The 24,315-nt window shown below is 37.6% G+C and overlaps 1 pseudogene; it reads left to right on the plus strand.

Moving 5' to 3' along the window:
• LOC108638479 overlaps positions 1-17,010 on the plus strand; it is an 85,284-nt pseudogene extending 68,274 nt beyond the window's left edge.

Below are 24,315 nucleotides of genomic sequence, written 5' to 3' on the forward strand. Positions count from 1 at the left end.
GGGATTTCTTTGGAGGGAATGATGCTGAAGCTGAAACTCCAGTACTTTGGCTACCTCATGAGAAGTGTTGACTCATTGGAAAAGACTCTGATGCTGGGAGGGATTGGGGGCAGGAGGAGAAGGGGACGACCGAGGATGAGATGGCTGGATGGCATCACCGACTCGAAGGATGTGAGTCTGAGTGAACTCCGGGAGTTGGTGATGAATGGGAGGCCTGGCGTGCTGCGAGTAATGGGGTTGCAAAGAGTCAGACACGACTGAGCGATGAACTGAACTGAACTGAATGCTTTGTATTTACCACTACACTGCCATACAGAACAGTTCTGCTGTTCTAAAACCCGCCCTGTGCTTCTACTTAATTCCCCTTCAATACCACTCCCACTAAAACGCTTTGCAAATATTAATCTTTGTATCATTGCTATAGATTGATCTTTTACAGAATGCTAAATAATTGGAATCATACAGTATGTAGCTTTGTAAGACTGGCTTCATTACTCTACTAATATATATATTTAAGATTCATCAATTTCTTTTGTGACTTCCTAGCATTTTTTTTATCATTGCTAAATACTCCACTGAGTGGATATATCACAGTTCATATATACACTCACCTATTGAAGAGCTGATTCCAGCTTTGGTGACTATGAATAAAGCTACTGAATGCCTTTTCATACATGTTTTATATGGTTAAAAGTTTTATAGTTAATTGTGTAGATATCTAGGAGTGTGATTGCAGATCATATGGTAAGATGATTAAATATTCTGAGTATTGCTGTAACAATTTGTACAAGCTTAGAATCTTAAAATGTCATCAACTTATTTATCTCACAGTATTGTAGGCCAGAAGTCTAAAGTCAAGATGTCAGCAGAACTGAATTCCTTCTGAAGTCTCTGAGAATCTTTTCAGTTCCATTCTCATTTTTGGTGGCTGCTGGTGCATCTTGACATGCTTTTGAATACCTCACTCCAATCTCTGCCTATGCCTACACGTAACTTTTCCCTTTAGGTATATCTGTGTCTTCTCATTTTGTGTCTCTCATAAGGGCACTAAAAACCAGATGTAATTGTTACTTAGTTGCTAGGTTGCATCCAACTCTTTGCGACCCCATGGACTACAGCACTCCAGGCTCCCCTGTCATTCACTGTCTCCTGGAGTTTTCTCAAACTCGTGTCCCTCTAGTCAGTGATGCTATCCAACCATCTCATCCTCTGCTGCCTCCTCCTCCTTTCACCTTCAGTCTTTCCCAGCATCAGGGTCTTTTCCAATGAGTGAACTCTTTGCATCAGATGGCCAAGGTATTGGAATTTCAACTTCAGGATCAGTAATTCCAATGACTATTCAGGGTTGATTTCCTTTAGGATTGACTGGTTTTATCTCTGTGCAGTCCAAGGAACTCTCAAGGGTCTTCCCCAACACTACAATTTGAAAGCACCAATTCTTTAGTGCTCAGCTTTTTTTATGGTCCAATTCTCACACCCTTACATGAATACTGGAAAAACCGTAGCTTTGACTATATGGACCTTTGTTGGCAAAATGAAATCTTTACTTTTAAATATGCTGTCTAGGTTTATCATAGCTTTCCTTCTAAGGAGCAAGTGTGTTAATTTCATGGCTGCAGTCACCATGCACAGTGATTTTGGAGCCTAAGAAGATTAAATTTGTCACTGGTTCCTTTTTCCCCTTCTGTTTGCCAGGAAGTGATGGGACCAAATGCCATGATGTTAGTGTTTTGAATGTTGTTTTAATTCAGCTGTTTCACTCTCCTCTTTCACTCTCATCAAGAGACTGCTTAGTTAGTGTGTACATGAGTGCTAAGTCACTTCAGCTGTGTCTGACTCTTTACAACCCTATAAACCATTGCCTGCCAGGCTTCTCTGTTCATGGGGATCCTCCAGACAAGAATACTGGAGTGTGTTACCATGCCCTCCTCCAGGGGATCTTCTGGACCCAGGAATAGAACCCACATCTCTTATATCTCCTGCACTGGCAGGCAGGCTCTTTACCACTAGCCTTGCCTGGGAAGCCCTCTTTAGTTAGGGTCCACACTAAATCCAGAATGATGTCATCTTGAGATCCATAATTTAATACCTATGCAAATAACTAATTTCCAAACAAGGTCATATTATCAGGTACAAGGGGACAGTACTTAGAGATATTTCTTATATCAATGCACCATATGTTATAGAAGTTATTCTAAAATATTTTAATTATCTACACCATATGCAAAATACATTCACTCCAACCAAACATCCCAAAATTCTTGAAATAGTACGACATCCACTCAAAGTCTAAAATCTTATATTAATCCTAAATCTCATGTGTTAAATTGTCTTATATACAAGTGAGAATTTGAGTATAATGCATCCTGGGGGAAAAATGCTTTTCATCTGTGGAGCTGAGAAGCTAATGAAATGGTTACCTGTGACTTGGTAATTCTTCATATTCCAAAAGGGAGAAAGTGGATATATTATTCCTCTGGGGGAGGCATAAAACAAAGATGAAAGCAAAATTGTTGAGGGAAAGGACAAAGGAGTAAGGAGGGAGTTAAAAAGTGTAATAACAAAAACAGGACAGTCAACCAGATGAAACAGGGACAAGATTGAGTTTATTTAGTAAATAATTGTATCTTACTATAAAATAAATCTAAAAACAATCTAGTCATAAGCCAGAGTCAATCAAATTAAATATACCTGACTGTGTTCCCTACAATAATAAGACTAGAATTATGTGACTCAGATGCTGAAAGAATCTGCCTGCAATGCAGGAGAACAGGGTTTGATCCTTGAGTCAGGAAGATCCTCTGGAGAAGGAAATGGAAATCCACTCCAGTATTCTTGCCTGGAGAATTCCACAGACAGAGGAGCCTGGCGGGCTACAGTCCACAGGGTTGGGTTGCGCAGAGTCAGACACTACTGAGTAACTAACTTTCACATACAGATGAAAATTTAACTTCACCGTATGTAGCACAGGCAGATTTGGAGGCACACAACTTTTTTTAAATTTAAATTTAATTGGAGGCTAATTACAATATTGTATTGGTTTTGCCATACATCAACATGAATCTGCCACGGGTGTACACGTGTTCCCAATCCTGAACCCCCCTCCCATCTCCCTCCCCGTACCATCCCTCTGCGTCGTCCCAGTGCACCAGCCCCAAGCATCCTGTATCCTGCATCGAACCTGGACTGGCGATTCATTTCATATACGATATTATACATATTTCAATGCCATTCTCCCAAATCATCCCACCCTCTCCCTCTCCCACAGAGCTTATATATCACCTTCAACGTCTACTGACTTAAAGATTTCAAACGCATGTAAGAATTAAAGATTTTAAAATTTAAAAAAAAATAAAATTAAAAAAAAAAGATTTCAGTTTTAATTAACAAATGTCATGGAATATTTTTATGCTAAATCCACCCACAAAGAAATGTTGAACAGGTGTCTGAATGCTCACACAGTGTTGTGTCTTTTCAGGTGAACATCTTTTTATTCATGATTAGAGAATTAAACAGTCTCATTAATGTGGATTAAGAGTAGGATTGAAGTAGAGGCTGGCTTGTTAATATGGAGGAAATTTTCAGAAAAAAATTAGGGCTGTCATTTGGTTTTTGTATGTTGGAAGAGTTGGGGGGAACAGGTGTCCATTTAATAACATTCTACCCATCAATTAAGAACAGTTGTCATCCACAATTAGTAGACTACAAGCATGCACATGCAATATTCAAACAAATTATCCTAAAACTGTGAGCTAAATTGTGTGATCTTAAGAATATTATAAAAAAGAAGCACTTGTTTTCTGTATTCCTTTTTATCTTGGAATCCTTTTTTTCTATTTATCATTGTTTTCCCCCTTAATAATCTGTATCAGAATCGTTAGAAAATAAGCATCCTTTTCTTTAACAAAAGATGAAGAATCACTGACAATATAGTTAATCAGTATCTTGTTTTTTTGTATAACTTTACCAATGAAATGTACTTTGATTTTACATAATATAACATATATACGATATCTTGGCATTGCTAATATTTCTTATACATAGGTACCTGAAAATATACATTTAAGAATGTAAAATCAGGAACAGATACATGGAAATATGTAGTTTTTGCATGTTATTGTTTCAAACTTTCTCAAAGTACATAAAATTAAAGTTTGAAGTTGATGTGGTCTTCCAAGACTCCTTGCTCCCACAGCAAGAGGCCGAAGTTCAATTCCTGATCAGGGAACTTGATCCCACATGCTACAACTAAAACCCAGCACAGCCAAATAAGTATATTTGGGCTTCCCAGGCAGCTCAGCTGGTAAAGAATCCACCTGCAATGCAGGAAACAGTGGTTCAATTTCTGGTTTGGGAAGTTCCCCTGGAGAAAGGATAGGCTACCCACTCCAGTATTCTTGGGCTTCCCTGGTGGTTCAGACAGTAAAGAATTGCCTGTAATACGGACAACCTGGGTTCAGTTCCTGGGTTGGGATGATCCCCTGGAGGAGAGCATGGCAGCCCACTCCAGTATTCTTGCCTGGAGAATCTCCATGGACAGAGGAGCCTGGAGGGCTATAGTCCCTGGGCTTGCAAAGAGTTAGACACATCTGAGCAAACATTCCTCCCCAGGATTTTCTCTTATGAGTAAACAAAATGTCCTGGTTTTAAAAAATCGAAACAAATCAGTAACAAAACAAAGAAACTGCTAATAATATTTCTGCATATGTTTTTTACAAATAAAACATTGACATAGCTAGATTAAAATTTCCTTGATTTATTTAGACTGAGTAAAAAGGAAAGCAAATCATCGTGCTATATTTAGATGGTCTGATGATTTATTTTCCCTAATAAGTTCCTTTGACTCTAATACTTCTCCTCTTCCTGCTCCTCGTACATGGAGAAAAGAGTGGTTTTCCATAACGTTGTGAGAACAGAGGGGTGAGGCATCCACATACTGATGTTTTGTCCACTGGTTCCTCATAGTAGCCACTGTGGAGAGGCTACTTTGAGCTGTTCCCTGGATAGGAAAAGATAAGCCTGGTCCTTTATTGGATGAGAGACTGCTGAAGCCCTTAACTGTTTCAACTTGTGATCTGGTCATTCTTTTGTCTTGTTTAAGGCCTAGTTGGCCTCCATATACACCTCTGAATCAATTTAGGTCCCCTTTACCTCAAGCCCCTAAACCTCTTTCACATTCTCTCCACAGGTCCTGGCCCAGGATTTCTATGCCACATCCTCTGCTGTGCCATCAAACTCAGAAACTGCTAGACTTGGTGGCAGCAATTTAAGGACATTTAGATCTGACCAGCAGGCTTTCAATTAGGCTGACCTCTGTAATCATCAAGGAAATGTAAGAAATCCTGTGTGCGATGCACTTCATGCAGGATTAGTGAAGTTTGGGACTATTAAGTAATCCCTGTCTCTGCTTATTCATTCTAGACCACCCTGCGTCAGTGCAAGGCCTCTTCACTTGAAAGGTTTCCTCCCAGAATCCCAAAAGGAAAGCAGCGAGGCATTTCTCTTCACCAAACATGAAATATAGCAAACTATCAACATAACAAACACTTCCTCAAACTCATCAGCATAGGGAGTGTTCACTATTAATCGGTGCTTTCCTCTCTTACTTCACACTCTTATTTTCTTGTTTGTTTTCCTTCTACCACTCACTGGTCAGCAAAATTCTTAATATATCATGAATTTCTGAATTTCTTCCTACGCTACGAAACTGTTTGTAATCTGGTTGTCCAAGTCTCACTCTTGGTTTGTTACAAATGCTAAAGGATAAATTTACTTTTCTCTTTTAAAAAAATTACCTGGCTTTCCAGACTATTATATTGCTATAAAATTAAGAATCCAGATTTTCTTTCTTTCTTTATCTACTCCTGCAATAAGAATTCTAATTTCTAACAATCTCTCCCTGGGAGCCCCTTGGAAGATCACATTCCGTTATCTAGATAGTAACTTTTGGCCAAATAGAATATTACGGACAAAAAAGCAGCAAAAAGACAAAAATACATTCAGATATTTCATATGTCTTATCTCTTTTAGACATATGTCCACACGGATAGAATGTACTTACCAAGGGGATTACTAACGTTAAGAAAGATGATATAGATCCCAGCCAGCTTTCCAGGAAATAAGAATGAAATGGAAGGAGATTCCTATCACACATGCCAAACGGCTAGCTTGCCATTCAGTGAGTTTCAGGAAAAAAATTAAAAAAAAGTAGTTTCTCCTTTATTTCTGTCATTTATTTTTAGATCTAATACATAAAGTAGAAATAAAACAAAAGAAATTAAGGATCTAAACCCCACTCTGTCACCAATATTCTTCTAAAGCCATTCGTTTTTCATGTGATGAGAGTTATCATTACCTTTTCTGAGCATCCTCAGCCATTGTATTTTCAATGTCCTTCCAAGTATTTATTCATACTGTATACATTACTCTGTGTACACTGAAAGTTTCCAAATGTTTTACAAAATCGTTAACAGCAAACAAAATAAATAATTCAACCCAGCTTTGTATAAGTATGTGACAAATAATTCAACCCAACTTTGTATGTGATACAAAACAACTATATTTCTACTTATTGTTTCATAGTGAGTTTATATGGCATAAATTGAATTATTTTTCTAATACTATTTAACTATTTGACTTTGAATCATGAAAAGTAATGGCAACCCACTCCAGTGTTCTTGCCTGGAGAATCCCGTGGACGGAGGAGCTTGGTGGGCTACAGTCCACGGGTCGCAAAGAGTCGGACACGACTGAGCGACTTCACTTTCACTTTCATGAAAAGTAAACTTTTGGGTCCTCAGTTTATTTATATTATTATAACAATAATTATACCACTTTTTCTTTATTTTTTTTAATTTTTTTTTACATGATAGTATACATGTTAGAATGCCATTCTCCCAAATCATCCCACCCTCTCCCTCTCCCTCTGAGTCCAAAGTCCGTTATACACATCTGTGTCTTTTTTTTGCTGTCTTGCATACAGGGTCGTCATTGCCATCTTTCTAAATTCCATATATATGTGTTAGTATACTGTATTGGTGTTTTTCTTTCTGGCTTACTTCACTCTGTATAATCGGCTCCATGTGGTTAAAAATTCTATGAACAAGGCATGCGAAGGACATTTTACTGTAACTGTGGAAGTCTGCTGAATGTAACTGAATTTGATTTTTTTTTCAGTTAGTAACTGTGACTCAGAAAGAATACAATATAGGACATCCGAATCAAATTTAATTTTGTTATCTTAGACTTATCATTCCTTACTATCTATATGTTTTGGGATACAGATTTAACACAGATACTAGGATAATCTCTCATTTATTTTCACTGCCAAATATTATCATCACTTATACATGCAAATAATGCTTTGGCCAAGTATGAACTGAGGAGAGAATTCTATGTCTAGAAACCTCTCTGCAATTTGACAATAAATCATTGTTTCTGGTAACAATACTGATTGGCTTTCTTGACCATATTTAATCTATTTTTTTTTTGTTTAGACATTATCACTTTAAAGGAATAAAAAAGTGAGCAATTTAAAAGAAGATACAAAGAAAAAAGTTTTAATCTTGTGACTATGGAAAAGCTGAAGGAGGAAATGCTATTAATCTCTAATAATTCCACATAAACTATTTTCAGTTCAGTTTAGTTCAGTCACTCAGTCATGTCCAACTCTTTGCAATCCGATGAATCACAGCACGCCAGGCCTCCCTGTCCCTCACCAACTCCCAGAGTTCACTCAAATTCATGTCTATCGAGTTGGTGATGCCATCCAGCCATCTCATCCTCTGCCATACCTTCACCTACTGCCCCCAATCCCTTCCAGCATCAGAGTCTTTTCCAATGAGTCAACTCTTTGCATGAGGTGGCCAAAGTATTGGAGTTTCAGCTTCAGCATCAGTCCTTCCAAAGAACACCCAGGACTGATCTCCTTTAGAAGGGACTGGTTGGATCTCCTTGCAGTCCATGGGACTCTCAAGAGTCTTCTCCTATACCACAGTTCAAAAGCATCAGCTTTCTTCACAGTCCAACTCTCACATCCATACACAACCACTGGAAAAACCATAGCTAGATGGACCTTTGTTGGCAAAGTAGTCTCTGATTTTTAATGTTATCTCGGTTGGTCATGAGAAGGCAATGGCACCCCACTCCAGTACTCTTGCCTGGAAAATCCCATAGATGGAGGAGCCTGGTGGGCTGCAGTCCATGGGGTTGCTGAGAGTTGGACACGACTCAGTGATTTCACTTTCCCTTTTCACTTTCATGCATTGTAGAAGGAAATGGCAACCCACTCCAGTGTTCTTGCCTGGAGAATCCAAGGGACAGCGGAGCCTAGTGGGCTGCTATCTATGGGTTTGCACAGAGTTGGACACGATTGAAATGATTTAGCAGCAGCAGCAGCAGATTGGCCATAACCTTCCTTCCAAGGAGTAAGCATCTTTTAATTTCATGGCTGCAATCACCATCTGTGGTGATTTTGGAGCCCCCCCAATATAAAGTCTGAACTGTTTCCACTGTTTCCCTATCTACTTCCCATGAAGTGATGGGACCAGATGCCATGATCTTCATTTTCAGAATGTTGAGCTTTAAGCCAACTTTTTCACTCTCTTCTTTCACTTTCATCAAGAGGCTTTTTAGTTCCTCTTCACTTTCTGCCATAAGGGTGGTGTCATCTGCATATCTGAGGTGATTGATATTTTTCCCGGCAATCTTGATTCTAGCTTGTGTTTCTTCCAGCACAGCGTTTCTCATGATGCACTCTGCATATAAGTTAAATAAGCAAGGTGACAATATACAGCCTTGACGTACTCCTTTTCCTATTTGGAACCAGTCTGTTGTTCCATGTCCAGTTCTAACTGTTGCTTCCAGACCTGCATATGTTTCTCAAGGGGCAGGTCAGGTGGTCTCGTATTCCCATCTCTTCCAGAATTTTCCACAGTTTATTGTGATCTGGGGAGTGCAATTACTCAATAATTTGTGAGGAATAAGATACTAATTTTTTTAAACTATAGGGGTACACAGAGGCTACTAGTTTTAACTCCAACATGTAAAGACCTAGATGTTATCACGTTCATCCTAACAATTAGGAAACTTTGAAAACACTAAAAAATCAGTGACTTAGATCCATTCAAGAACTGAGATTATAAATCACTACCCAAATTCTAGAGATATAGCTGAATGCAGAGAATCAGAGCTGAAATATGTTTAGCAAAATTAATACAAAAGTGTAATACACTACAAACAAGTAACATCTATCCCATTAATGCAATTTATTCAACATTTAAAGTGTAATATATGTGGCCCAGTATATTAACAAGCTAAAGAATGAAACTCATAAGAACATATTATTAGAGGTAGGAAAGATATTTGACTAAATGCAATCCCTATTCTGATAAACATTCTCTGCAAAATAGGAATTGCAGTTAGTTTCCTTACTTTGATAAAGGACACCAATCAAAATTTATTTTTACAGTTTGACAAAATGGAAAAATTTTTCTAAATTCAGAAAAAAATGCAGGGATGTTATCTCTTATCACTACTAATCAACATCACCCTGGAAGTACTAGGAACTATACAAATTAGAAAAAGAGAAGTAATTGTTCTGGTCTATTTTGTTTTGCAAATGACATGAGTACCTATGTATAAAATCCCCAATGGATCTACCCTCAAAAATACTTTCTGGTATTCTAATAAGTCAGTATAGCAAGTCACAGCATACAAAACCAATATACAAAAATAATTACTAAACAATTGGATTTTTAAAAATACTATATAAAATTTCCCATTAAATTCTAAGTTGTAAATATTTTAAAAGTACATATAAAATATATATTCACATATCTACAAAATTCATATTAAAATAATGAGATCTAAACAAATTGAGAACTATCCCTTGGTCATGCATTGGAGGACTCCCTATTATAAGAAGTCAGTCTTCTAGAATTTTATTATAGATCTAATCCTATACCAGTTGAAATCCTAGTGATCTACTGTATAGACCTCTATAAAGTGTTCTAAAATATGGGCATTCTCCAGGTAAGAATACTGGAGTTGATTGCCATGCCCTTCTCCAGGGGATTTCCCCAACCCAGGTCTCTTGCATTGCAGGCAGATTCTTTACCAACTGAGCCACCAGGGAAGTCTGTCTAAAATATACAAAAGGACAAAAGACCTAGAATAACTTAATATAATATTGAAAAATAACAAAGTTGAAGGACTCACAATATCAGATTTTAGATTTACTGTAAAGTTACAATACACAGGTTGCATTAGCAAAATAATAGACACCTAGATCAATGGAGGGCTTCTCAGGTGCATTAGTAACAAAGAACCCACCTGCCAATGCAGGAGACCTGAGATGCAGGTTAGATCCCTGGGTCGGGAAGATCGTCTGGAGAAGGACATGGCAACCCACTCACGTATTCTTGCCTGAAGAATCCTATGGACAGAGGAGCTTGTGGGCTACAGTCCACATGGCTGTGAAGAGCCAGACACAGCTGAAGCAACAGCAGGCACACATGCCCAGACTGGTGGAACAGAATAGAAAGCAAAGAAGTAAGACTGTAATGAAACAGAAATTACTCTCTGTATTTGTTGAAATTAGTTCATACTTATATAAATGATTGATGGAATATTTTGTGCAAAGTAATTCTAAATTCATGTAGTTATTTCACCTTCATGATGGTGATTATTAACTCCCCAGTCTTTAAGTGAGGTTGTGGAGAGTGACTTCCTTCCAAAGAGTAGAGTGTGGAAAGAGGGAAAAAAGTAACTTTACTGTGTTGAAACTTACAGTATTAATCAGTCGAGTGACCAAAGCTAACATGAACAATGACTGCATGTTGATAATAGGTACTGTTGATATATAGTGATGAAGTTGATACTTTCTTTACCTCTGTGATATCCATCTCAAAAACTCCAGTATAACCATGAAAAAACAGGGAAAATGTGAGAGAGACACCCTACAAAATATCTGGTCAGTATTTCTCAGGATTGCTAGGATCACCAAAAAACAAAGAAAATATGAGAAACTCTTACAGCCAATAGGAGTCCATGGATCAAAAACAACAAAATGTAACATGGTATCCTGGATGGGATCCTAGAACAGACACAAAGAACATTAGGCAAAAAACTAAGGAAATCTACTTAAAATACTGGACTTCAGTTGACAATAATATATTAATATTGGTTCACCTATTGTGTCAAACATATGTACTATAATAAAATAAAATACTAATGGGGAAACTGGGTATTGGGTATATGGGAACTTTCTGTCTTCATAAAAGTTTCATAAAACTGAATTATTCTAAAATAAAATACTTATTTACCAATTAAATAACAAAACAAAACCAAAAAAATACAAACAAATACTCCACACTTTAGCTTCTCCTTTCATGCAGAGATACTGGACACATATGGCTCTCTCTCCTGAAACATTATTGAGACTAAAATGTAAAAACAGATTAGAATCGACCTATAACAGCAAATTTCTTCAAATCATAAGTTAGATGGAGCATATTTAGTGGCTGAAACACATAAAAAGTTACTGTTTAATGTAAGCTCTGAGGATGTGCAAGAGAAATTGTATTGTAATCCTCACACTGATACCCTAACGTGGTCTTGGTTCTGATTCATCAAGTACAAAATTCTGCAAGCGTGCACCTCCAATCCCTTTCTGCCATTTATTCATTATGCAGAATTGAGGCAATGAGAATTGAGTAAGACTAGCCACTCATTTTTCTTTAATGCAATTGATTAAAGAATCTGGAGAAAACTAGGGATCTGGTGTAGATTTTGTTTCCTAGAGAAAAGTCTTCATTCTGGCACATAGAAAGTTCATTTCCTCACAGAACTCTCTCACCTAAAGCACCATAAATTGAGGTCTAGGAATCAATATACCACATTCTATCATACGTTGAGCTCTTGATCAAATCCTGACCTATAGTAGTGATTAATGACTATTATAAATCCCCATCTTAATCTTCTGACTTTCAAGGGGAAAATGACAGCAGTGCAATCCGTGGCCTTCTTGTGGTTGAATGTGGCCCCTGTCACTAGTTCTAGACAATCAGCGCCACTTCCAGACTGGAGCATTTAACTGTTGTCAGAAGAGTCATTAGAGTTCATTTTCTGCCATAATGATCCATAAAAATCCAAATAGTAAGTGCTATGGCAGCTCAAGTTCCAAAGTGAGGACAATTTAAAACACAGTATAGACACAAACCCCTGATGGAAACTCAACAAGGGCAAGGAATAAACCTTTGTGTCAAGCCACTAAATGCTTGTCACTACAGCATAATTTAACTTACTTCTCTTGATGCACCACCTATGGAAAAATATGTCAAGAAATGATCCTACTAATCAGACTGCCAGGAAACCCAGCCAATTATCTATTTCTTCTCTCTTAAATGTAAGCATCAGTGATAACAATTATTCATACACATGAAAAAATATCATAAGGAAGATAATTTCAGAAATAAAGAACATAGGTGAATTAACAAGCATTGTAATAAATGAAGAAAAAATTATAAACCTGTATGTGAGACAGCAAAAGAGACACAGATGTACAGAACAGACTTTTGGACTCTGTGGGAGAGGTAGAGGGTGGGATGATTTGGGAGAATGGCATTGAATCATGTATACTATCATGTAAGAAGCGAATTGCCAGTCTAGGTTCGATATAGGATACAGGATGCTTGGGGCTGTGCACTCGGATGACCCAGAGAGATGATATGGGGAGAGAGGTGGGAAGGGGGTTCAGGATTGGGAGCTCATGTACACCCGTGGCGGATTCATGTCAATGTATGGCAAAACCAAGACAATATTGTAAAGTAAAATAAAAAATAGATAAATAAATGAATTTTAAAAAATTTAAAAAATATATATATGCTATATGGAGTATAAAGAATATAAAGCCTTTTGAGATTAAAGCCACAATCAAAAAATATTAGAAAATAACCACTAACAAAATATATTTGAAACCTTGAAAATATGTTCAGATAATTGCACAGCTTTTATAGCAAACACAGCAAAGAAATTAACAATATGGAAAGGTGAAGGGACAAAGAGGCTCAGTCTACATTTGATCATTATAATAATATGGAGAAATGTCAAGAGTCTACTTTTTACATTAAAATTGCATTTCACATCTAAGTGGTTCACTCTCTTCAACTTTAATAATTCACAGGTTGCCCAACCCTGTTTTTTGTCAATGGAAGTTTTTTTTTTCCAGTTTTCTTACTTGTCTTTCCCTTCCTCCCTTCTTCCTTTCTTCCTGTGCTTCCCTCCCCTCCTCTCCTACTTTTCCTTGCCCATTATGATAATATGGAAAAATCTCAGAAAGTGTCTACTTTTATATTAAAATTGCATTTCATATCTGTTTCACTCTTTTCAACTCTGATAATGTATGTGTTGCCCAGCATTATTTTTTGTCAAGGGAGTTTTTCCTATTCTTTTCCTTCCTTCCTTCCATCTTTTCTTCCCTCCTTTCCTTCTTTCCTCCTTCCTCTCTCCTCCCCTTTTCCTTTCCTCTCTCTCTGTTTCTTTCTTCTTTCATAGTACCTAATCCACTGGGTTTTGAAAACATGTTCTTTATGTTACAAAGCATGGGCAAACATGACCTCCATGAATTCGGACACAAAAAACCCTAAATATTTTTTTCTTTCTTTAACTAGTTTGGAAATAATGCCAAATTAAAAAAAAATAATAGTAACAGGTAAATGTAAAGGAAGAAAATGCAAGACAAATATCGTATTCCCTTTAAATTATCAAATTACAATGAAATAAAACTTGACTAGTCATATTATCAAATATAGTTGATGTTGAAAATTCAAAACAAAGGCTATTTTATAGGCAGGAATATATGTACCTAAGCAGTAAGCCCCAAACAAAAACATCTTTATTACCTTTATCTAAATTTAATCCTTGATGTTTAAATTTGTAGTTAAAATTTTAAAATGTATTTTCCACATGTGAATTATCTCAGAATGGTATGCTTTATATAAATTCCACTTCTAGAGATCAGGAAAATGGCGACATAGTTGTAACAGTAGCTATAATATAGATGCTGTAACGTATGCATTATAATATTGAAAGACATTTACCTGCCATTTGTAGCCATGCTATCTTTCCATTCTCCTGTCTCTTTAATACTAGTCTTGGCAGGTACTAGATGGCTCATTGAGATTTCCTGTGGTTTATGACCCAAGTTGACAACTGTGACTTCTTCTTTGTGGCGTTCTGATGGTTATGTCATATAAGAATCACCTTATATCATTTGAGAAGCTGCTGACACAGAGCTCTGGTTTGATGGATGACCTGAGCTTCTGCTATTCCCGTCAGAGGTAAGCAGCAAGTTTTACAGGAAATTATTGGAAGGAGATACAGTGAGGGGGAGAAACGGAAAGTAATGCACTTTGAAAACTGACAAAATGATATGCTTACAGTTCCGAGCTGGTATAGCTGGGAACGGCAGGGAGGGGAAAAATGTCTCATCAATATTTAAATAGTTGATCATATAACCGACTTGACAGGCCATTTGTAAGGGCAAATTATAGAGCAAAACTGTAAGCTATGGAGGCCGTTGTGCCCTCACTTGCACTTTTCATATTTCAGGTTTACATAAAACATAAAAGAAATACAATCATGCAATTGTTTTATGTTTTTATACCAGTGATTCTCAAACTGTGTTCTCCAGAAGCAGCATTAGTGTGAGAACTTGTTAGCAAGTGCAACGACCAAGACCCCACTCCAGTCATACTGAATCAGAAACTCTAGGGTGTGTTTAGCAATATATGTTTTAGCAATCCCCCAGGTGATTCCAACGCAGGTTCAAATTTAAGACCACTGCCTTCTCAAATCAATATTTGCTGTCTTAATTCCCAAACATGTAATATCCTATGCACACATCGTTGATTTTCTAGAAAGATTTATACAAATAATTTATAACAAGAGAAAATAACACTGGCAAGATTAAGTTAATTAAACTCTATTGCATATACATACAAAAAGTATACACGTGATATGCAATGCTAATAACTTTTAGCAATATAGTAATTAAGAATATGGTTATAAAGCCACAGATTGGAAAATACCCACCACGTTTAGAGTAGAGTAACTCTCCATTATCAACATGATAATCCCATTCCTCCCTATAAAATGGCTTACATGTTTATCCAGCTTGCAGTTTAGCATTCCTGGTAACAGAAAGTTCACTACATTGGAAGGCAGCTCAGCTGTTAGCCAATGGACCTGTGTGTGTGTGTGGTGTGTGTGTGTGTGTGTGTGTAGGGGCGGGGGCAGGGGGCGGGGGGGTGAGGGGATGTAGCTACATTAAAAAACATAAACAGAGCCTTAAAAACCATCTGAGAACCATGGAAGGAATGGAAAGAAAAAAAAAAAACATCTAGAGACGCAGAACCATTCTTAGGTGAGCAAAAAGTCACCAGGAAGCTTTTCCCCTTAGTATATCTGCTGATTCTGAGTGGAGAATTCTGGGCCTTTGATAGAGAAAAGAAAGATCAACTGAGCTTTCAGTGGTTCTTTTGAAAAACCTGGAAAATGCAAATGCCTGAAATGTATTGTCAGTTTTGTTTTGTTTGTTTTTTTTTTTTCCTCCACAGAATAATGTTAAATTTTGAGCAATAAACAGAATGGGGAACAAGGCTAAAAGCTTCTACAAAGCCACGGAAATGTTTCTGTTTTTCAGTGTCCCGGGAACAACTCTAAGAAGTCATGGAGAGGAGCAAAACAGGAAGGGAGCTTTCCTCAAAAATATTGGCTCTTCCGTATTACAGAGTTTTCTTCAGGAAAACAAAACAAGCGAGGCACATCAAGCAGAAAGAGTTCGTACCATAAATTATAGGCCTAAAAAAAAACTGTTGAAAGAGCTGGAGGAATAAAAGAGACACACCTGCCAATATTCAGGCATTCAGAAGCCACGGAATTGCTAAAGTTCTGTAAGGAAGCGAGGCGCGGTGAGTCCTGAGTGGTGGATTTGGCCCGCCGCCCCCGCCAGCAGTGCCCGGGGCCCTCCAGGCGCGCGCACGAGGGGCGCCCAGGTGGCGTGGGAACGCATCCAGGGATCAATCTGTTCTTGTGTTGGAGAGGCCTGAGGACTTCCATTATGCAGCTTTTGAAGAATTACCGCCCCCCCCCCCCCCCGCCCTTTCGGTGATACCAGAAGGGCCATAACATGGTCCAAACTGCTAAAGGGACGTGGTGGTGTCCAGATGAGGACGGTGAAGCACCACACCCGGAAGGGCGTCCCGCTGGAGCACTGGGCCCGCGCCTGGGTGGGCGTGAGCGAAGCCTTGGCCCAGATGGAGCGGAACCCTGGCCACGACTACTGTGTTCTCGGAGGAGAGAGGAATGACAGCCTGGAGGAGACCCTCAGAACACGCATGAAACGGTGCCTTCCCAGACAGCGTGAAGTTCCAGCAGGACGCGGGCCCCTGCTTGCAGAGGACCCTGTGTCATGTGCTGCTAACCGGCCCGCACCACAGCTGCGGGGTGGGTTGTTGCCAGGGAGTGAACTTCATAGCGGGATATCTGATTCTGTGGCTGTTGGACGTCCCAGTTGACGGAATACTTCCAGAGTACTGCGGCCCCTCGATGCTGAGCCCAAGACAGGCCAGGAGGTCCTCCCGGAGCTGGCGAAGACCAAGCTGCTGGCGGTGGTGGCCAGGAAGGGACAGGCACAGTGTGCTATGTACTCTGGTCCTGTTGCGCAGGTTTGTCTGCCTGTTTGTAAACCTCCAGCCCACGTTGCTTCGCATCTGGGATAGTCTGTTCAAGGAGGGCTCCAAGGTCACCTTCCAGAAGGCCCTAACCCTCAACAAGCAACATCTGGTGTTGATCTTGAAAGTTAACAGGTCTCCGACATTTCAAGATCACCAGAGGGAGCTTCGTGAAGCAGTGCCACACCGTCATGCAGACAGTATTCCCAGAGCCTGGGAGCCTGTCCAGGGCCAGCATGACGGGACACTGCCGGCCTGGCTGCAGACATGGGGCTGACTCAGCTGTCTGGGCAAAGGAGCTTCCACCCACTTTCTGCTGCCAAGAACAACAGGGCTACACTCCCGCCAGGAATGGAGCAATTTAATTATCATTCTGTAAAGTTATGACCAAACTAGATAGCATATTCAAAAGCAGAGACATTACTTTGCCAACAAAGGTCCATCTAGTCAAGGCTATGGTTTTTCCAGTGGTCATGTATGGATGTGAGAGTTGGACTGTGAAGAAAGCTGAGCACCGAAGAATTGATGCTTTTGAACTGTGATGTTGGAGAAGACTCTTGAGAGTCCCTTGGACTGCAAGGAGATCCAACCAGTCCATTCTAAAGGAAATCAGCCCTGGGTGTTCTTTGGAAGGAATGATGCTAAAGCTGAAACCCCAGTACTTTGGCCACCTCATGCGAAGAGTTGACTCATTGGAAAAGACTGATGCTGGGAGGGATTGGGGGCAGGAGCAAAAGGGGATGACAGAGGATGAGATGGTTGGATGGCATCACCGACTCAGTGGACATGAATTTGAGTTGGTGATAGACAGGGAGGCCTGGCGTGCTGCAATTCATGGGGTCGAAAGAGTCAGACATGACTGAGCGACTGAACTGAACTGAAAGTACCTCTTCTCTTCATTGTGAGCCGCAAGTCACCTTTCTAGATTTTTTTTTTTAATCTGAGACATTAATAACATATGAAATGTGAGATGTAAGAACAAAAAGTCTGTAATTCACGGGAAGTTGAAGCCCTCCATAGTCGAAAGCCCATTTGCCTGGCTATCACTGCTGGAGCTATACTGATCTCTTCCTTACCCGCTACATTCTACGTGTGCTTCTTGCTGGTAAGTCCTAAAATGTAAATATACCTTTTATACAAAATGGCAGAGATAGAGGACAGGGAAAAAAGGGTTAATGAACACAAATATTTATATAACAAAGAATATTTGCTACAGTCCTCATTTCTGTAATTGTTCATAAGGTATTTATACCTCCTGCTATTTATAACTTTTTGTATCCATTCCATATCTGCTTTCTCCTCAACCAGATTTCTGGATGTATTTCTAACTTGGTATATATGTAATATGTTAATCCTTTTAGTAATATTTAAATATGATTTCTTTAATTCAGGACAGTTGTGGTCTACAACCTTTCTTTCTATGGTGAATTTCAAAATAAACATTTATAAAATATATAAATATAAATAAAATATATAAATATAAATATGAATTTGTTTTACCCTATCTCAATAAGAGATAGAATAAAAGATTATCCTACAGTAAGTAGTATCCTACAGTAAGTAGTATTCACAAAATTTCAATTTTAGTGTAAATGAAACTTTACACTTAAATATTATCTTCACAATTGAATATATTGGTCTAGTGAATAAAATAATAGTAGGAAACTAAGAAAAGTTAAACTTCAAGTCAAGTATGATAGCATCAGTGCTATATTTCCATTTAACTGTTAATTGACATTGTTACACACTTAAAAATGCTTAGTATTAAAAATGCACTCTGACTATGGGACAGTTTTTACAATTATACATTTTATTGCAGTGGATGCAAAGTTATGTTCTTACTACCTATGAAGAGAATATCTCTGAAACAAAGTTGTGCCTTTATTGAAACTCTTTTCTTTCTATTTTTTTCTTTCAAAATATTGTTGCTTGAGGGAAAAAAAAAGGACTTCTGTCTGTGGATCAAAGCTCTGTTCTCAGTGGAATCTCATCGACTCTGCTTGCTAAAGAAGAGGTAAGGAGGCTATGGTGGGCAGTAGATAGAAATAAAAAGGAGACAGTAATGCCCAATAGTTTAGCAGTTTCGACTACGTTGCATGTAATATGATCGATCTCTGATGAATCTCCACAGTCTTCTAAATTTCTTCCTAATCATAGTATGCATTTCAGTATTGTATTTCTTTGGAAAGACAATATTGAGACTAAATTTTCTGTCAAGTTTGCACCACGTTTTAACAAAGGCTGTGGACTGTTTATCTGAGTCACAACTCTTTTTAGATAAGTTAAAAATTAAAACTTTTCAAAATAATAAGTAAAAATAGACATAAAGAAATAGCTTTTTGATGTCTAAGAAGTAGAAAGAGAAGATACAGCATTAGCACAGGTATAAGATGATCAATCTAATAAGACATCAAAGTTTTCATCAGATTCAAAGCATGTTACGTTGTCTTTGATGTTATAAAATCACCTGAGTGTTGTGGAAATTTACTTGCTCTGGAAATCAAAAATTTTGGGTTCAAATCCTGAACATGTACTAGCTCTGTGACCTTGAACAAGCTGAACATACTTCTGAATTTCTTCACAAAATTGTTATAATTGTACAAGTCATGTATTCCTCTCATGCTTGTTTGACAAACAAATGGTAAAACCATATCAGACATTATTTGGCAAAACTACAAAGCACCTTTTGATGTGGGAACTTAAAGTGATTTTGTGCAGCATATGTGAGATAAACAGGAAATTGTACACAAACAGTGTACATCAGAATCAAATGTCTTGGATTTTAACTCCATTAGCTTGTGGTTTTCTATACAATGAAAAGTGACTGTCACTGAAAACTAGTGAAAAAAATCATTGAATTTGATAAAGATGGTTCTGGAATTGACATCTTTTTCTTTTGTTTAACAGGAATTTTCTAGCTTAGCCTGTGTTTTCTTATTTGTGAAGTGTGGAGGGGGCAGCATTAAACTTTGTGTTGAATAGCATTAAAATGTATAGAATACTAGTAGAGCTTCTAATCCATTGGATGAACTCAATGGATTTTATTTTTATTTTTCTAGTTAATAAACTTTGTAAAGGTCATACTAAGGAAATTGATGATGAAAATAAGATGGTAAAAATGATATATAGTGTTAAAATTAAGTGCAATGGAAATGCTGATATGCTGAAACAGGTGGTGTAGTGGTAAGGAATCCACCTGCCAATGCAGAAGGAGCAAGAGATGCAGGTATGATCCCTGGGTTGGGAAGATTCCCTGAATAAGGAAATGGCAACCCACTCTGGTATTCTTGCCTGGAAAACTCCATGGGCAGAGGAGCCTAGCGGGCTACAAACCATGAGGTCACAAAGAGTTGGATACCACTGAGTGACTGAACAGACAAATGCAATTTATTTAACAAAGATCTGTTTTTCCTATGTACATATTTTGATCCCTTTCTTAAGGACGCATTAGCAGAAACCTTAGTGGCCATAACTGTTGCATGTTGCATCCATACTAATAGTAATAAAATTATTTCTCGTTCAACAGAACTTATCATTATCATTCAACAGAACTTATATTTTTATCAAAAACAATCGTATTTCTCTCTCTCATTCAGGTTGGTATTTCCCTGAGGTAGTCTTGTTTGGAAAACTGTACTTTCTGAAAGATCAATCAGCATCTTCTCTGTGAAACTGTAGAACATATACTCTCCAACTGTCTAGGTTTAACAAGCCTTGACCAGTTCTCAGTTGATTCCTTTGCTGTACTAATAACCTCAGGATCCAGCAACATCCTGGGCACTCTGCCCCACGGTCTGTTCACTATCAACAAATGTTGCCAATCAGTTTGATCAAAGTGTCACAAAGGTCAATGTCTTGCAGCTTTTGCTAAAAAAAGAAATGCCTAAGAAGAATATTCTCACTTTCCTCTTATTATCTTTTAAGACTTGCTTTTTAACATGTGTTCCTATTAAATACTGAACAGAAACAAAATATATATAAACTATATGATAGATGCAAAGTGTTTAACATAGAACTAGCTAAATAGTAAATGCTGAAAAAGTTAACTATTAGTAGAAACAAAATATATATAAACTATATGATAGATGTGAAGTGTTTAACATAGAACTAGCTAAATAGTAAATGCTGAAAAAGTTAACTATTATTAGAAATAATATGCACCTAAAAATGTATTTTCAGACTTAAAAGAATTTTTAGAAATTTAAGAATTTTAGAAATATAAAGAGATACAGATATATTTGAACTTCCTCTAGCCCATTTAATTTCGTTTATTGTCCAAGGAAACTGCAGTCCTGAAGTTAGTATCATTTATGCATATGCAGACTTTTATATTGATACTAGTTTATATACTAGTTTATTCTTTATGTCTGTACATACTTTATTAAACCTAAACCAAAACAATTATAGTTCATAAAAAAAGAATAATCTGAAGCATAGATTCAGAATTTGATCATAGTACCCAATACATAGTGGCATCAATTTATGCTCTTTTGAGAAGAGTATTTTTGCCAAGATTTGGCATTGCCAGCCTTTTTACTTTTTTATCAGGCTATTGGAAATAAAATGGTGAATTTTAATGTGTTTTAAGAATTATTTACAATGTCAAGCATCCTTTTTGAGGTTTATGGGCCACATGTGATTTCTTTCCTGCAAAATGCTTCTTCATGACTTTTGATAATTATTTTCTTGGCTTGTTTGTGCTTTCACCAATTGAAATGGAGATGCTTATATGTTTTGCATATAAATATAATTTATTTTCTTATAAATATCCACTAATGGCTTGCCCAATTATTCTTATTTTGGTACTATGAAAGTAATATGATACTTTTCATATTAATACTCTCAAAATTGTCAACTTTTAATTCCTTTTGATACAGATTTATTAACAATATTTTCCAACCCAAAGATAAATAAATAGAAATTTCTACAAGTTTCTCTAACTAAAATTTGATTTTCCACAGTTTAGCATTTACAATGTATTTTTTTTTTCATAGAATGAAGAGTAAATGCATTTTCCATAGATATAACATTTGCCTCAGCACCATTTACCAGATAGTTTATGTTGTTGTTGTTCAGTTGCTAAGTCATGTCCGACTCCTTGTGACCCCATGGATTGCAGCACACCAGGCTTCCCTGTTCTTCACTATCTCTCAGAGTTTGCTCAAACTCATGTACATTGGTACAGTGATGCTATCTAACCATCTCATCCTCTGTCACCCCCTTCTTCTCCTGCCATCTATCTTTCCCAGAATCAGGGTCTTTTCCAGTGAATCAGCTCTTCACAACAAGTGGCCAAAGTATTGGAGCTTCAGCTTCACTATTAGTCCCTCCAATGGATATTAGGGTTGATTTTCTTTAGGACTGACTGAAATGAACTGCATGCAGTCCAAAGGACTCTCAAGAGCCTTCTCCAGCATCACAGTTCAAAAGCATCAGTTCTTTGGCACTCCAGCTACCACATCCATACATGACTACTGGAAAAACCAGAGCTTTGACTATAAGGACCTTTGGTGGCAAAATGATGTCTCTGCTTTTTAATATACTGTCTAGGTTTATCATAGCTTTCCTTCCAAGGAGCAAGCATTTTTCAATTTCATGGCTGCAGTTACCATTTGCAGCGATTTTGGAACCCAAGAAAATAAAGTTTGTAGCTGTTTCAACTTTTTTCCCTTCTATTTGCATTGAAGTGATGTGACCAGATGCCATGATCTTAGTTTTTTGAATTTTGAGTTTTAAGACTACTTTTCATCTCTTTCCTTAAGAAGCTCTGTAGTTCCTCTTCACTTTCTGCCATTAGAATGGTATCATCTGCATATCCGAGGTTGCTGATACTTCTCATGGCTGTCTTGATTCCAGCTTGTGATTTATCTAGCCCAGTATTTCATATCCACCCTTGTATATAAGTAAAATAAGCAGAACAACAATATACAGCCTTATTGTACTCCTTTCCCAATTTTGAACCAATCCATTGTTCCATGTCCGGTTCTAATTGTTGCTTCTTGATCTTCATATAGGTTACTCAAGTGACAGTCAAGGTGGTCTGGTATTCCCATCTCTTTAAGAAATTTCTGCAGTTTGTTGTGATTCACATAGTCAAAGGCTTCAGAGTAGTCAATAAAGCAGAAGTTGATGTTTTTCTGAAATTCCCTTGCTTTTTCTATGATAAAGCAGGTGTTTAGTTTGGTCTCTGGTTCCTTTGCCTTTTCTAAGTCCAGCTTGTACATCTGGAAGTTCTTGGTTCAACTACTGCTGAAGCCTAGCTTGAAGGATTTTGAGTATTACCTTGTTAGCATGTGAAATTAACGCAGTTGTATGGTATTTTGACCATTCTTTGGCATTGCCTTGTTGGGGGATTAATATGAAAACTGACCTTTTCCAGTCCTGTGGCCAATGCTAAATTTTCCAAATTTTCTGACATGTTAAGTGCAGTGCTTTAACAGCACCCAAAAATCTGGTGAACAGTTTTAAGTAGTTAATAGAGTTTGCTAGGATGGATACTAAAGACAGAAAAAAATAGATATTCAATTGCATATATTTTCAAATTAACTGTAAAATGTTTGAGTAAATATTAAATTGTCTCAGTTTCAGCCCCTCTGATTTACAAATTTAGCAAATAGAAATAGAAGAGGCTCAGATAAATTTGAAATTCATGTAGGCAATGAATACTTTCCTACTCTAAGCATTTCTTAAATAGTGCATGGAACATACACTTAAATAAATCTACTTTTTATCTTAAATTCAATTTACAAGAAGTTCTGTGTTCTATCTAGCAACACCATTCTTACTGAAACAAAAATATAAAATTAATATTTTGATGATTCTAACTGAAAAAGGAAAGTTAATCATATAAATTAATTGTGGGAAATTCTCAAAGATGAAAATTTTAAAGTAAATTTGAATAGTTAAATTTTCAAATGTATTTTTTGGGAATTTGCATCATTTACTACTTGGTTTTGCACTGGTCTTTTGAGATACTCCATATGTGAAGTTTAGCAAAATTTCATTATTTTTAATGGCTGAGTAGTTTCCATTACAAATAGAGAAAATTTCCTCTTCTGGGGCTCTAAAATCACTGTAGATGGTGACTGCAGCCATGAAATCAGGAGATGTTTGCTTCTTGGCAGGAAAGCTATGACAAACTTGGACAGTGTGCTGAAAAGCAGAGACATTATTCTGCTGACAGTGGCCCATATTGTCAAGGCTGTGGCCTTCCCAGTGGTCATATGTGGTTCTGAGAGCTGGACCATAACGAAGGCAGAGCACCAAAGAATTGATGCCTTCAAACTCTGGTGCTGGAGAACACTCCTGAGAGTTACTTGGACAGTAAGGAGATCAAACTGTTTAATTTAAGGGAAATCAACCCTGAATACTTGTTGGAAGGACTGATGCTGAAGTTGAAACTCCAGCATTTTGGTCATCTGATGAGAACAGCTGATCCATTGGAAAAGTCCCTGATGCTGGGAAAGATTGAGGGCAGAAGGAGAAGAGGGCAACAGAGGATGAGATGTCTAGATGGCATCACTGATGCAATGGACATGAATTTGGGGAAACTTCAGGATGTGGTGAAGGAGAGAGAGGCCTG

Source organism: Capra hircus, chromosome 21 (assembly GCF_001704415.2).
Source record: "Capra hircus breed San Clemente chromosome 21, ASM170441v1, whole genome shotgun sequence".
NCBI classification, from domain to species: Eukaryota; Metazoa; Chordata; class Mammalia; order Artiodactyla; family Bovidae; genus Capra; species Capra hircus.